This window comes from Neofelis nebulosa, chromosome 6 (assembly GCF_028018385.1).
Source record: "Neofelis nebulosa isolate mNeoNeb1 chromosome 6, mNeoNeb1.pri, whole genome shotgun sequence".
Taxonomy (NCBI): Eukaryota; Metazoa; Chordata; class Mammalia; order Carnivora; family Felidae; genus Neofelis; species Neofelis nebulosa.
The window spans coordinates 151287374-151299964 of record NC_080787.1 but is presented as its reverse complement, the minus strand read 5'-3'; positions in this window follow the sequence as shown (position 1 = coordinate 151299964).

The window sequence follows — 12591 nt, the reverse complement described above, 5'->3', positions numbered from 1 at the left end:
ACCTTGAAGGACATGCTTCTGTGAAGATACATCAGACAAACCCAGATGAGGGGCATTCTACAGACGTCACCATCAGACGTGGTTACCATCAGACGTGGTCATGCGGGTCAAGGGAAGACTGAGGAGATGTTCCCGGCTGAAGGAAACCAGGGAAGGATGAAAACCCAAAGCGAGGGCTGACCCTAGGTTGGGTTCTTTGCAAGGACATTGCTGGGACAACTGGTTAAAACCTGAATGAGGTCCAAGGATTAGTGTGTAGTGAAGCATCATTGCCAATGTCTTCGTCTCGTGGTTGTGTGTAGGTTGTGTGTCTCATATAGGAGTATGTTGTTATTTGTGAGAAGCACACACATGAAAGTATTTACATGTCTGGCAACATACTCTAGAATGGCTCAGGACAAGAAACTTCTTTGCGTCAGTCTCGCAATTTTTGCGTAAGTTAAAATTACTTCAAAATAAAGAGAGAGAAAAAGAAATGGCACATCTAATGGTAAATGTGTTTTGAAAATTTGTTCTTATGTTAATTGTTATAAATTCCATCATAAAACCCCATGTATCTTTGACGTCATTCAAGAGAATGTCTGCACTTCCTTTGAACCTAAAATCAGTTCACTTCAATTTCCTCTTTTTATAGTTTTATTTTTGATGTTTTTTTAATTTTTTTGTATGTTTATTTTTGAGACACAGAGAAAGAGCACGAGCAGGAGGGGGGCAGAGAGAGAGAGAGAGACACAGAATCTGAAGCAGGAGCTAAGCTCCAAGCTGTCAGCACAGAGCCCAACACGGGGCTCGAACTCATAGACTGTGAGATCATGACCTGAGCCGAAGTCAGATGCTTAACCGACCGAACCACCCAGCTGCCCCTATATTTTTATTTTTTAAAAGTTTATTCGTTTGTTTGGAGGAAGAGAAAGAGAGAGACAGAGAAAGACAGAAGGAGAGAGAGAGAGCAGCATGAGGGAGGGAGGGGCAGAGACAGAGGGAGAAAGAGAATCCCAAGCAGGCTCCATGAGGTCAGCACATGGAGCCCAGTGCAGGTCTTGATCTCACAAACCATGAGATCGTGACCTGAGCTGAAGTCGAAAGTCAGTTGTTTAACCAACTGAGCCACCCAGATGCCCCTGTTTACTCGTATTTTAACATATACGGAAATTTTGTGTGTGTGCTTTTTAATTTTAAGTTTCCAACTAAATCTTTCTATTTACAAATGCCATGGATTTTTGTAGAATCTTTCAGAAACAAGCATTGTTATTTTTGTTTTTATTTCTATTTGTATCTTTTTTACATATTGTCATTGGATCTCATGCCCATGACTTTTCAGAATCCGCGAGGAGGCTTAGATGGAACGTGATGTATTAATGTCTCTGTATTTACTCTGAGTTTTGCTTTCATGAGAGGTTGTAGTAATGACACAGGATACACATGCTATAGAGCACCAGGGTTTAATTCAGTGTAACAATGAGAAGATCTCATGATCTCATGATGTGAGTGATGAGTTAATATTTAAACAAACAAACAAACAAACAAACAAAACAAGAACAGGAGAAACGTCAAGGGAACAGGTTTAAAAACTTCAGAATCCCAAGTCTCAAATAACAAAATCTAAAGGACTTTGAAAAAATTGATAATCTCCAACTCAAACAGAGTTTAACTTGAGGCGTGTCTGACAGAACGATTCTTATGCCAGACTTACTCAGAAGAGACTAAAAAGGGGAAGTGTGTCAAAAGCCATCACTGTTAATATGAGACAATTTCCTTAGACTAGTTGCCGTTTAGGCATCCTTGTCCTTATCTCTCGGAAGGTGATGTCGCACGAGTTCCGCTCTCACTTAGGATGCAGAGAACAGCACCAACACTGCTGCTTTATGCAAACGATGAGTGGCAGCCAGATCAGCCATAAATTTATAACTTTTTTTAGCCCATCGGAGAGCGCGAGTCCCAACGCAATCAGGTGAACTAAACTCCAGTACGTGCGAAGTCCTCGGAGGGCAGAGGGGCATGCGAATTGTTTTGTCTCTGGCGGACCAGGAGAGGAAGCAAACACTGGTGTTTCCTTACCAACCCAGAAAACATTCTTCCACTGGCACAAGTTTGAAAAGCAGCGTGTGTGCCTGTGTGACAGTTTGGAATCCGTGGGGATTCCTGACACCGAAGACGGTGGCAATTACTTGCCGGCCACCGCTGGCTACTTGAAGACCAGCGATCTGCCCTCTAGTGTGTATACATAGGGATGGCGACCAGCCACCGCCGAGGACAGGCATGAAAAGGCGCCCAGGTGAACGTTTCTCTCATAGGAAGCAAATGCAAGCTGGTGCTGGGCGAGCCAGGTGGGAGTGGGGGGTGGCAGGGGGAGGGAGGCTCCAGCCTCAGTCTCAGGGAGAAGGTCAGCACCTGTTGGGGGAGGACGGAAACCCTGTGTGCCTCCTCCCTGCTGTTACCCAAAGTAAAATCTAACTGCCTCCAAGGCAAGTAAAGCAAACCCACACATGGATGCCGTTCTGCATTGACACAGAGCAGAGTTGGGCTGACACTGCAGAGGGACAGAAACTCACTTGTGCTGAGAAGCCCCACGGACACAGCAGAGTTTCATGACCCAGTAAGCAGAAAGTGGGATGGTGAGAAAGCCCTATTTATTTGTTTATTTAATAATGTTTATTTATTTTTGAGAGAGAGACAGAGCACGAGTGGGGGAGGGGTAGAAAGAGAAGGAGAGAGAGAGAGAGAGAGAGAGAGAGAGAGAGAATCCCAAGCAGGCTCCACGCTGTCAACACAGAGCCTGATGCAGGGCTTGAATTCATGAATTGTGACATCATGACCTCAGCCAAAATCAAGAGTCAGACGCTTAACCCACTGAGCCACTCAGGCGCCCGGAGAAAGCCCTTCTTCTAAAGCTCACAGCTCAAGGACTGACAATGACCAAAGACGGACACAGGCCTCCATAAAAACAAAAAAGACCAAAACGTAAACAAACAACACAAAGCTTCCTCATCAGAAGCCTTGCACTGAATAATAAGCAACAGTGGTCTTTTGCAGAAAAATATTCATGAACAGATGGGGACTTTGGGAGAGGGTGGAGACTTTGAGAGAACATTGAGAGAGAGGAGCTCTACAAGGTGTCAAATATGGTAGAAAATAATGCCAGAGATAAAAAAAATTTCCTTTGACAGGCACACCAAAAAGCTAGACACAGCAGAGGAAGAAATGATCAAGTTAAGGACAGGTCAATAGACATTTTCCAAATTGAAACAGAGAGAGATAGAAGAGAGAAGATAAACAACCGGTGATCTCTGTCCAAAGGTCTAATGTGCATTTAGTTGGAATTTCAAAACAGGAAGAGGGACAGAACGAGAGAAGAGATATTTGAGAATACAAAGGCCAAGAAAGTTACAAAATTAATGAAAGGAAACAAAGCACAAAACCAAAGCTCTCAAAGAAACCTAACAGGATTTAAAAAATATATATATTAAGCTTATCAAAAGTAAACTACTAGAGGGGCGCCTGGGGGGCTCAGTCAGTCGAGCGTCCGACTTCAGCTCAGGTCATGAACTCGCAGTCCGTGAGTTCGAGCCCCGCGTCGGGCTCTGTGCGGACAGCTCCGAGCCTGGGGCCTGTTTCGGATTCTGTGTCTCCCTCTCTCTCTGCCCCTACCCTGCTTGTGCTCTCTGTCTCTCACAAATGAATAAATGTTAAAAAAAAATTAAAAAAAAAGAGTAAGAGTGGGATCCAGTGAGAGTCTAGAACACTCTTCAGCTATAGATCCAAAGAAAGTTAATATTCAATTGGAGCCCGTTTCAGATTCTGTGTCTCCCTCTTTCTCTGCCCCTCCCCTGCTCATGCTCTGTCTCAAAAATAAATAAAAACATTAAAAAAAATTTTAAAAAGTAAACTACTAGAAATTAAAGATGATCAGAGAAATTTTGAAGACATCCAGAGACACAAGAAGAAAAAAATTGTAGACACAGAGGAACAATGAGAAAATAATAGCAGACTTGTCACTAAAAGGTATGCAAATCAGAAGAGAAAAGAGCTACACATTTTACAGTTTTGAATGAAAAGCCTGAAAATGTACAATTTTTTTACCATATTTTATGAAAACATCACGAAAGTGAGGGCAAGACTTTTTCAGAAATCCCGACCTTGAGTAATATCATTGTCAGCAGATCTAAACTATGAGAAAAGTTGAATGTAGTTCTTCAGAAAGAGAAAATATGGTACCAGAGAGACATTCGAAAAAATAGAAAGAAATAAAGAGCTGCAGAAATAATACATGTGGATACACATGAAAGACATTTTTTTTTCCTATTCATAATCTTTTTAAAAGAAAAAGGAGTATTCTAGAAAATTAATAGCAACAAGGCATTGCAGAGTTATGAAATTTAGAAATGAGATGTATGACTGAAAAATAAAACTAAGGAAATGGAAAAGGAAATGATTTCTATGAAAAGCTATATTACTCTGTGTGTATAGACTGTTGTAAGTTAAAGATGTATATTGTAAACCATAGAGATCAATATCCAAAAGACATTAATGAAGCAAAACAGTATATGAATACACCAGTAGTTTAGATAAAAATGAACCATAGAAATATACTCAATGAATTCAAAATATTAATATTTCAATTTAATGTTCAAATTAGAATATGTAGAAAATAAATAACAAGATGATTGATTTAAATTTCCAGCCATTATTAAGTGCTATATTAATATAAAAAGTCTAAAGTCTCCAATTAAAAGGCAACACAATACTTAGGATATAGAAGCAACATCCAACTATATTTTTGTATAAGAAATCCACTTAAAATAGACAGACATATGTAAATTAAAAGTAATAGAAACAAGTGTACCGTCCAAATCTTAAGCCAAAGAAAATGTGAGAGGCTCTGTTAGTATCAGACAAGATAAACGTCAGAACCAGTGACGAAAAGGGACATCCCATAATGATATAGAGAAAATCCATCAAGTCGACATAACAATCCTGGCTATGAATTCAATAAATATTAAGATTCAAGCAAAACCTGGTGGAATTAAAGGGAGAAACAAGAAATCCACAATTATAGTTGAAGAATGTAGTTTTTTCTCAGTAATTGAGAAATGGGTGAAGGAATGGGCATACTACCTGTACTACAGAAGTTAAAAGGAAAATAAAAAGCTGTTATGGACATTTTTTTGCCAATGAATTTGATAACTTTGATTAAATGGATAGATTCCTTGAAAAAGGCACATTGCCAAACCACACTCAGAAAAGGAATAGAACACTTTGTATCTTGTACAGAAATTGACCTCTTAGTTAAAATCTTTCTGACGAGGACCCTGGAAAAATTACTTCACTGAAATATTCTACTGAATATTTAAGGAATAATACTAATTCTACACAAAAACTCTTCCAAAAAATAAAAAAAAGAAGTAAATACTTCTTATGCATTTTATGGGGCCTTCAATCAATCTTGAATCTATCCCAAGATTGAAAGAGTATTTCAATATTAAAAAACAGTTGTTTCAAGTCCCACCAGAGTCGAAAAAAAAAATCTGGTAATTGTAATACACTGTAACAGAGTAAACAAGAATTTTAAAAATAAACAATCTTAATGGAATCAATAAAAGCTTTGACAGAATTCTACAACCATTCGTGACAAAGTCTCAGCAAACTAGGAATAGAGGTAACATCTCCATACTAATGAAAGCCTTCTATAAGGAAATCTATAGCTAGCATTATACTTAATGGTAAAAGATGCAGTCTTATTGACTTAAATATCAAATGTCGAGGTTTAACGTAAAATGGAAGAAAGTATAACACTGTGGTATTGGCACAGATACAGGCAAACAGAACAGTAGAACAAAATTAAGAACCCATAAAGATTGATGCATGGATGGAAGAAACACATATGTTACAAATCCTTGATGAAAGATTGGACTAGTTTCACAAGTGATATTGGTGTCACTGTTATTAGTATGGAAGGAAGTAAAAATGTATTGATGCATTAAAGTGTACGTAAAAATTAATCCCATGTATATTAACAACATGAGGGTAAAAACTAGCTTGAAAACAAAACTATGGAACTATATCTTTATGACATCCAAACAAGATAAGAAATGCACAGAATGTAAACAGTAAGGGTGAAGAGTTTGACTACATCAAGATAACATATATTCACCAAGAAACACCTCAGGAAAATACACAACTAAGACCTAAACTGGAAAACGATATTTACAACACAGAAAAGAGGCAACGGATACTATCCAAACTAGGTAAAGGATTTTTTTTTAAAAAGATTCCAATAAGAGGTAGACAGACAACTAAATGAACTCAAGAGTATATTGGCAAGAATGTTCATAGTAGCATTGTTTGTAATGGCAGATGAGAGGACACTACACAAACACAAGTACAAATGACACAAGAGGTGAGTGGATCTTTTCATAAACTAGGTTAGTATATGACTTGAAAATTAAGAAACAGTGCTCGCTTCGGCAGCACTTATACTAAAATTAGAAAATTAAGAAACAAATGCTGTTTGGTTTTTAAAAAGAATGAATCTCCTTTTTCTAGTTATTGATAGAAAATCAACATTCAAGGAGCCTCTGGGCAGCTCAGTTGATGTCCAACTCTTGGTTTTGGCTTAGGTCATGATCTCATGATTCATGGGACCAAAACCCATATGGGACCCTGAGCTGACAATATGGAAACTGCTTGGGATTCTCTCTCTCTCTCTCTCTCTCTCTCTCTCTCTCTCTCTCTCTCTCTTTCTCTCTCTCTCTCTCAATCCCCTGCTTGTGTGCATTCTCTCTCTCTCCCCCAAAATAAATAAATAAACATTAAAAAAAAATCAAGACTCAAAAGGAATATCCATGCTTCATTCGCATACAATTGACACATTAAAAACAGTGGTTCATATTCCGCAAGATTTCTCAAGATTTCATATTCCTCAATATTATATGAAATTAATATAATTTCATTCTGTTTCATTTTGTTGGTTTTTTTGTACATCAATGTACATTTTGATTATTGGATAATAAATTACAAACACAAAACTGAATTACAGAATCATAGTTTCCGCACATTCAAGAAAAATTTTGCCAAAGGAAAAGGAAACTTCTAGTTTCCAGAAGGCTGGACATTTCTGGTAGCATGGAAACCCTAACTAGCAGGCTGTCCAAAGTTTTATTTAATCCACAAGATATTTAAACATTCATATTTACCATTTTAACTTCGTAATCATAAAATCACCATATAGAAATTCAGGCAGTTGTATTTGTTTTATATACAGTTGGATAAAAGTTTTTAAATGAACTACAAAGCAATTATAATTCCATTTAAAAAAAAAAAAGAAGTTCAAAGGTTATTTCTCCGTGGTTCACAGTGGGTGCCTGGACCCCTTAGAATCCTTCCATGTTGATTGTAATTGGTGTCTTAAATATGTTTTCAGTCTTTTAAAGAGCCAAAAAGAGAATGTAAATTTATCAGCATTAAGATTGCACAGACTAATTAAAATTTCTTCTTTTTTGTTTTGTCTAGTACTATATCAATTCAGTAAGAGAAACTCATGATGTTCATGCTAATTAGCAACTTTAATTGGAAATTATAAATGTCTCTTTGACAATGAACAATTATTTCATAAATGCAGTCTGTTTAGTAATCAGCATATTTTATACCATAAGGTCCAGGAGAGAATATTAATTAAAAGTTTGCTTGATGATATCAGTTTTGAGAGTCACTGAACCATCAATCATCATATACAACTCTTAATTCAGTAACTATCAAAACAATTAGGAAAATATTAGCAGCTTTTAGCAGGAACAACTTGAGAGGACTTATTTCAGAATTTTCCTGCCTTTTCATAGGAAAACCACATAAGACAAGGAAAGTGACAAGAGCAAACCAGAAAAGGCATATTGAGTCAAATTAGGGAACAGAGAGAATAGACATTACCAATGATATGAAAATGCCATTAAAGGAGCAAAGATTGTCAGACCATAAACAAAACCTAGGATATTGGGACAGAGAAGAAGAATGGGAAGAAGAAAGGGGACTTAGCATTAGAAGGTGGCAGATGTTTCTAGAAAATGTACTCCCTCAAATTAAGAGAATTGCCTTCATGTTGAGCTGCTTTGAGTCGGGCTCAGATTGAGCAAAGGATAAGGATTTGGGGAGCATAAGAGGAAAGGCAGTGAGAATGTTCACAACCTCACAGGTGATTGCTCAAAACATGGCTGCATTCACGGCTTCTGGCAGGTCACCTTGGAGGGCAGGGACCACTTAGGGACAGTGGCCAGTGAAACAAGAACCACAAAAGACAGGTTCTGAGAGGTAGGCAATGATACAGGAGGTCTCCACATTTTTAGAAACAACAATTCATCTCTATAACAGTGAAGGGGAGAGCCCTTGAACTACAAAATCTACGAGGCCAAACTGGTCCTGAAGAATTGTTTACTAATATCTACCTCTTATTTACCTTAAAATCAAAAAAAAAAAAAAAAGGTTAAGCCTAACATCCATACAAAGTATAAGAAAACGTGTTTAAAAAGAGGAATAAATTTTTCCTGTAGGTGTGGAGTCAATAAACTTTTCTGGAAGGGGCTGTGGAGTAAAAATTAGAATGGAAATAGTAAACGAGATCAAAGGAATTCGTGAGAACATAGCTACAAGAGATATGCAGTCACAGAGGAAAACCAAGACAAGGAAACAGAATAAATATATGCCAATATTAACAGAGCACATCAATGTACCAGAAAAAAACATGACCACAAAGTCTATACAGTACTATATTATATACTATTTATGTATTATATACTGTATATGTATATATGTATTGTATACTATATACACATGCATAGAAACTATACTATATTATATATTATATTATTATATTATATTATATTGTATTTATTATATTAGAGGCGTATCTTGTTTTATTGTGCTTTGCTTTATTGCACTTTATAGACATTGTGTTTGTTTTTTTTTTTTTTTTTTACAAAGTGAGGGTTTGTGGCAACCTCATGTTGAACAAGTCAATTGGTGGCATTTTCCCAACAGCATTGGCTTGCTTTGTATCTCTGTGTCACATTTTAGTAATGCTCACAATATTTCAAACTTTTTTATTATATTTATTATAGTGATCTGTGATCAGTGATTATAACTCACTGAAAGCTCAGATGATGGTTAAAGGATACGTACATTTTTTAGACAAAGTGCTGATTGCACACTGATTAGGCTACAGCATAGTGTAAACATAACTCATATACGCACTGGGAAACAACAAAATTCATCAGACTCACTTAATTGTGATATTCACTTTATTGTACTGGTCTAGGACTGATCCTGCAATGTATCCAATATATACCTATATAGTATAGTAGAATAGAGGATACAATGTAGTCACTAGTATTTACTAGAATAATTGTATACTAGCATATACCTGTAAAGTTTTTTAGACTTTAAAAATAGAGAAAAAAAGTGGCATCCAGTCAAGTGTTCAAGGCACTTAAAATGGAAAGCCAATCATTCTGGAAAGCCAACACACCAAACCAACACTCAGTGGCAGGTGAAAGCACACCACTTTCTACAAGATATCTAGCCAAAATGTACTTCTAGACTAAAGACTGTGAACAGCCACTTCTGAATATTATAAATCAAGTAGATTCCTAGATTTCACCTCAAATGCAAAAAGGAAGAAAGAACGTTGCATCCACACCAACAAAAAAGAGGAGGCTACAGAATCACAAATTTTCTTCAACTTAGCATAAAGCTGAGCTCACAAGACAGTCTCCAACATGTAAGGGAAGAGGTACTTCCAAGGTGAAATGGGAGTTGTGTAAAAATCTGGGGAAGCAGGTGGAATGCAATCCCCTAAACAGGCGGATAATTATAACTCAGCTAAAATGCTGGTCAAATTGCTTAAAGAGTAAGAGTGGGATCCAGTGAGAACTCAGAACACTTTTGAGCTATAGATCCAAGGGAAGTTGATATTCAGTTGTAGGCTTTTCTCTATGGACCCACCATGCGACCTTGAGAAAGAGTGGGATCTGCGTGACAAAGAGAAGAATCCGTGTTTTTGCAGCTCTAGAGGATGGTTGTTATGGACTGTAAGTTTGTGCAAAATTCGTGTGTTGAAATACCTCTGGGAAGTAACAATGAGGTCATAAGGTGAAGTATTCATCAATGGGATTAATGCTCCGAGCACTGGTATCATATGTAAAAGACGAATCATTGGGTTCTACTCCTGAAGCCAAGACTATACTGTATGTTAACTAACTTGAATTTAAATTTTAAAAAAGAGAGTGAGAGAGGTGAGAAGGTTTCTTCCTCTCTCTGCCATGTGAGGATACAATGAGAAGGTGGCAATCTGTAAACCGGGAATGTCCGCACCAGATACCAGATCTGCCAATTGCTTGATCATGAACTTCCCAGCCTCCAGAGCCATGAGACATAAATGTCTCTTGTTTAAGCCCCAGTCTACGGTAATTTGTTATGGCAGCCTAAGTTGACTAAGACAATGATGCAAGTGCTACTGCAGGAGAGGCATGAAATACCCCTCAGAAACTTCTCACCTAGGAAACAAAAGCTTCTGCTTCTCCCCGGGAAAGGCAGCAAGTACCATCAACCTCAGCGTACACATTCAAGAAGACTCATATAACCAGTGGAAGGGTAGAAGCAAATGTCTTCTACTCCTGAGGAGGTACAGAAAATCATCCTGAGCCCAAGCAATTAGAGATCTCCCATCACTGGGGAAGAAACAGGATCACTTACAAAACTGTACCCTAGAAACCCAAGGACATGGGACCTAAGATAGAGAGTGAACCAGGAAAACAGAATCCCCCTGCCCCATTGCCAAGGCTACCAAGCACCCAGCAACTGGGAATTTCTATTGCTGAAGGAGGGGAAGGAACAAGGAGTTAGACCCTCTCTGAGGTATAAGTGCAAAGGTAAGACCTAGAGCTCTGGTTGGGGAGGAACACTGAGGTAAAACCCTATGAAAAATTATCCAGAACATGAGCATGATATTCAAGAGAAATTACCCAAATTGAAAGTCAAATGGAAAAAAAAAGAATATGTATGTGTGTCTGGTTGGGTAGGTCAGCAGAGCATCTGTAAACTGGAGCAATATTCAAGGGTGTAATTTATGTTATTGCAATCCCAGACACAGAAGAAATATTGACTGGGCCAGAAAAGGTATTTGAAAAGACAATAGCTGAGAATTTTCCAAATATAATGAAGATATAAAACCACAATTATAAGAAATTTAGAAAACATCAAGTCAGATAACCTCGAGAAAAAAAAATTCAAGCACTTCAAATTCAAATTGTTGTTTGCAAAGTGAAAAACACCTGACAGAGGACTAAAGAATTAAGTCAAACTTTCCATCATAAATTGCAGGGGAAAAAATGGAATGGTATCTTTAATGTGCTTAAAAAAAAAAAAAAAAAAAAAAAAAAAAAAGCTTGTCAATCCAGGATTCTATACCCAGCCAGTTGCTTTTCAAAAGTAAAGGACAAGTAAAGGCTTTTTCAGACAAGTAAAACCAGAGAGAGTTCATAAATTAAACCTTCATTACAAGACATATTAAAGAAATTCTTGAGGCAGAGGAATATAATGCCATCATAAATTTGATCTAGAAGAAAACAAGTTATGATTCCCAGAAATAATTAGGTGAAGGTATATATAGACTCCTTATCTTGAATAGCTATGAAAAATTACTGACTATCCAACATGAAACAGGTAGCAATGCATTGTTGGTCAATAAAATGAATGATAGTAAAGTTAGGACAGGAACAAAAAAGACAAGAGGGAAAATAGTAACTCTGCTATTGTAAAGTGTTTACATGCCCAGTGTAGCTATTTATGACTATTTGAGCACAGATTGTGGTTATTGCAACTTTGATGTTGTGACGCTACCACAAGCATTAAAACAACAAAGGCGACAGTAGATTTTCAAACACCTGTAAAAATAAGCCAATAGTGGAGGAGAAATGGATTGTTTTAAGAAAATCCCTGTTTCTTTTAGCTGGAAAACACCTTACTTGATAAAACGATGACAAAAAAGAGAACACGAGGAGGTGAGAGTAGAGTTTATCTCCCAGTGGTGGCTGCAGAAGTGGCAAATGGCAAATTTTGGGAGTTTATAAGACCAGCTTGTCCTCCATGTTGAGCCTTCTTACAGAGACTGCAAGCTCTTGATCAGTTAATAATGTGTCTTCTCAGCACCGAAGATAGTTTCTGGATCACAGAACATACCTGATAAATTAATGAGCTGTGACACTCCAAAATTGAAAGTTTTCAGGCCTTTCTCCTTATTCTGTCACCTGACACACTTCTTCCTGTCCCTCACATTTTGTTATACACTTGCATGTTTTCTCCAGATTGGAGAATCATCAGTTATAGCTTGGTTCATTGAGTTATGTGCCATTGCTCATTTAAATATTTCTAAGAGGTGACTAATGCAGATAAAATTCGATTTATTTGCTCAAGAATAAAAGACGATAAGCCATAGTGAAATAATCAACAAAACATCCTTTCAGAGGATTCATAAACTCTAGAAAACAATACAAAAGCGAAGTGTTTAAATTTTCCATTAGAAACAATAATAGCAGCATTGAAAAT